The sequence below is a fragment of the Canis lupus genome, chromosome 6 (assembly GCF_003254725.2).
Source record: "Canis lupus dingo isolate Sandy chromosome 6, ASM325472v2, whole genome shotgun sequence".
Taxonomy (NCBI): domain Eukaryota; kingdom Metazoa; phylum Chordata; class Mammalia; order Carnivora; family Canidae; genus Canis; species Canis lupus.
Genome location: NC_064248.1, coordinates 8,554,579 through 8,558,932, shown reverse-complemented (window position 1 = coordinate 8,558,932; position 4,354 = coordinate 8,554,579).

Here is a 4,354-nt window from a genome sequence, read left to right as displayed (position 1 = left end):
ATGAGGAAAGGGATGACAAATAGGAAGCACTAAATAAGATGGTAGAAAATAATCTACCATCTTATCAACAACAAATATAAGCAGATTAAATACTCCAGCTAAGGATGACTGGGTGACAGGCACTGAGGGGGGGCACTTGACGGGATGAGCATGGGGTGTTATACTATATGTTGGCAAATCAAACTTCAATAAAAAAAAGCATATATATATATATATATCCTATATCTATATATAAAATACTCCAGCTAAAAAAAAATAATACTCCACCTAAAATAAAAATAAAAATATATATAATACTCCAGCTAAAAGAGGGAATTAAAAAAAATCTAGCTATTTTTTGTGAATGAAAGGTATCAACATTAAAAGTCATTCCATTTGGGGCGCCTGGCTGGCTCAATCAATAGAGCCCCTGGTTGTAAGTTCAAGCCCTGTGTTGGGTGTAAACATTACTTAAAAAGAAAATCTTTATTGATGGGATGTTATACTGGGTGTTATACTATATGTTGGCAAATTGAATATTTATTTATTTATTTTTAAGGTGTTATTTATTTATTCATGAGAGATACAGAGAGAGAGGCAGAGACATAGGCAGAGGAAGAAGCAGGCTCCATGCAGAGAGCCCAATGTGGGACTCGATCCCAGGTCTCCAGGATCATGCCCTGGGCTGAAGACAGATGCTCAACAGCTGAACTACCCAGGCATCCTGGCAAATTGAATTTAAATAAAATATTTTAAAAACAAACAAAAAAATAAATTTTTTAGAAAAAAATTTTAAATATCATTCCATTTAACCAAGGTTTGGTAAACTTTTTCTACAAAGGGCCAGATAGCATATTTTGGGCTTTTGTGGACAATATGATTTCTATCACAATTACTCAACCCTGTTGATGTAGCATGAAAACAGCCATAGACAATATGTAAATGAATAAGTGTGGTTGTGCCCAATAAAACTTTTTTGACCCTTATAAATGTAAAAAAAAAGAAAGAAAGAAAGAAAAAATTCTTAGCTTGTGAGGCATATACAAATAAGCATCAGACGCATAGGCCATATTTGTCAACTTCTACATTGAGCCAGAAGTGAGTCACAGATGCCCTCTATTGCCAGTCCTACTAATTATTGTCCTGGGTGTCCTAATCAGTATAATAAAAAAGAAAAAGAGATAAAGGGCTTAAAGATTGGGAAGAAAAATATAAGTCTGTCATTTGCTGATGGTATGGTTGTCTAACCTAGAAAACCCAAGAAAATGTTAACTCCCTAAAAGTAATAGAATTTATCAATTTGCAAGAGATAAGATCATTTGCATGTCTATGCATCAACAACAGGTCATTTGTTTCCCTCTCTTTTCATAATTTTATTTTTTTGTTCTATTACTTTTTTTAATAATAAATTTATTTTTTATTGGTGTTCAATTTGCCAACATACAGAATAACACCCAGTGCTCATCCCTCAGTGCCTGTCACCCAGTCACCCCCACCCCCTGCCCTCCTCCCCTTCCACCACCCCTAGTTCATTTCCCAGAGTTAGGAGTCTCTCATGTTCTGTCTCCTTTTCTGATATTTCCCACCCATTTCTTCTCCCTTCCCTTATATTCCCTTTCACTATTATTTATATTCCCCAAATGAATGAGACCATATAATGTTTGTCCTTCTCCGATTGACTTACTTCACTCAGCATAATACCCTCCAGTTCCATCCACGTTGAAGCAAATGGTGGGTATTTGTCGTTTCTAATGGCTGAGGAATATTCCATTGTATACATAAACCACATCTTCTTTATCCATTCATCTTTCGATGGACACCGAGGCTCCTTCCACAGTTTGGCTATTGTGGACATTGCTGCTAGAAACATCGGGGTGCAGGTGTCTTGGCGTTTCATTGCATCTGAATCTTTGGGGTAAATCCCCAGCAGTGCAATTGCTGGGTCGTAGGGCAGGTCTATTTTTAACTCTTTGAGGAACCTCCACAGTTTTCCAGAGTGGCTGCACCAGTTCACATTCCCACCAACAGTGTAAGAGGGTTCTTATACAGCAACAAATATATACAGTACAAATATATATCCAATAAAAGATATTGAAGAGTTTTCAGTGGAAAAATGATAAAACTTAATTTAAAAACATTGTAGAAACCCTAAGCAAAGGAAAAGCCTTATGTCCATGAATTAGAGCATCAATACACCAAATCCATCAAATAGCCCCCCACTCCAAGGGGGGGCTAATCCTAATCCTAACGGACTTTTCACAAATTTGAGACGCTGCCTGCCAAGAGATGGTGGTTTTTCTTTGTTGAACTTTTTTTTAAATTTTTTTTATTTTTTTTAAATTTTTTTAATTTATTTATGATAGTCACAGAGAGAGAGAGAGGCAGAGACACAGGCAGAGGGAGAAGCAGGCTCCATGCACCGGGAGCCCGACGTGGGACTCGATCCCGGGTCTCCAGGATCGCGCCCTGGGCCAAAGGCAGGCGCCAAACCGCTGCGCCACCCAGGGACCCCTTTGTTGAACTTTTTAAATGTGATTTTCCACATCTTCCAAGAACCAACCAAACCATTTGCTGAGGTCTGGTAATTTAGGTAGGCTGTCATGTTTGCGATGGCTTTCAGTTTCCTAGGAAGGGAGGGGATACACCCCTCATCTTGCAGTGGGTGGGATTAGAGGGATAGATGGGAGCTTGTCTTTCTAACCAGCTGCTTCCATGGGGCTTTCTTCTCATCTAGATCAAGATGATTCCATCCACTTGGACTCCATTTATAATAACTTCCAGCCCTCCCTGGACCACATAGACTCTGAAACAAAGGTAAGAAAGGCATGGATGAAGTGCTCACCTCCTCCTTTCCTGAGACCCTATATCCCCTCCTACCATGGTAAGATCTTCAGGAAAGCAAAGTAATGTTTATTGTTTGTTAGTCTCTGTGACATCTAGGTCTACATTGCTGGAAAATGAACATAATTTGGGGTGGCAGCAGATGGAGAAGGAGCTAAGCAACACGGTGGAATCTACCTTACCCTAGATCCCTGAGGCTCCAGGCTCAGAGATTTCTTTCCACTTTAAGTATGTGCTTGGTGGCCAATTTATTTAGTTGTTTTAACTCTCAAACCACATAAAAGTCAAAAATAGTGTCCTAAATACCCTGCCTAGATCAACAATGTTTAACATGTTGCTACTTTTTCATTATATAGCATAGTATGTATGTATATGATATACATACTCATCAAATTTTGCTGAACCATTTGGAAGTCAGTTGCAAACATTATGACATTTAATTCCTAAACATTTCAGTAAACATCCCCAAATACCATTAGCATTCCCAATAAATTTATGATAATTCCATATTATCCAATATCCGTTTTCCAATGAATCCAAGAACACCTCTTTACTAGTTTTTTCAAATATGAAAAAATTGCACTCACTGACCTTTGTTGTGTCTCATTAGTCTTTTTAATCTAGAACTGATTCCTACCTTTAAGATATATTGATTTTTTTAAGAGTCTAGGATAATTGTCTTAAGGAATGTCCCACATTTTGAGTGTATCTAATTATTTTCTCATGGTGTTCTTTAACTTGTCCCTTGACCCTTTGTACTTCTATAAACTGGCAGTCAGGCTTAGGGCTTGATTAGACCCAGCTTAGACATTTTTGTTAAGCATATGTCAGGCCTCACCTCAGAAGGTACATAATGTCATGATGTCCCACTGTGACTGAGGCCAAGATTGGTCATGGGCAAGGGGTGACCCTTCATTGATTGGCACCTTGATTTTCTTTCAACTGGATGGATGTTCAAGGGCAGAAGAAATGCTCTCAAAGTATTCACACTTCAGAAGTTTAATTGGCTTCAGGCACTGTACTCCCTAGGGAAAGCCTTGGGGCAAAGATAAACTCCCTAGCTAGAATACCTTTAAAACTAACTAAGTTGTGGGTAAGTGGGGGAGATCCTTGGTTTGTACTAGACTCTAGGTTATAGGGTAAATTCTAAGCTGAGCACTTCCCCAGACCCAAGACTCTTATGTTTCCAAATCCCAGTTTCCTTATAAACCTAGCCTTTACCTGGTTCAATCTCTCTTTCCAGATCAAAATTCAGAGGCCCCAGGTGATGATGACGTCGATTTAAGGCAAAGGCAGTTTCACGTGGAGCTGTGGGGTCTGGGAATGAAGAGAATTTACTTTGGCTAAGCCTGGTGGAACTTTCCCCATTGAGAGCATTCCATGGAACCTGATGAAAAACAGAACCTATACGAAGAAAGAAGAGAGAGACCACAGTGCTGGGAAACTCAAATAGAAACACCATGGAAACTCTGATGGGCTTGTCATGATCCCAGGCAAGGCGCTCCTGTTCAAACAGGGAAGTTCTTCCTCCCGC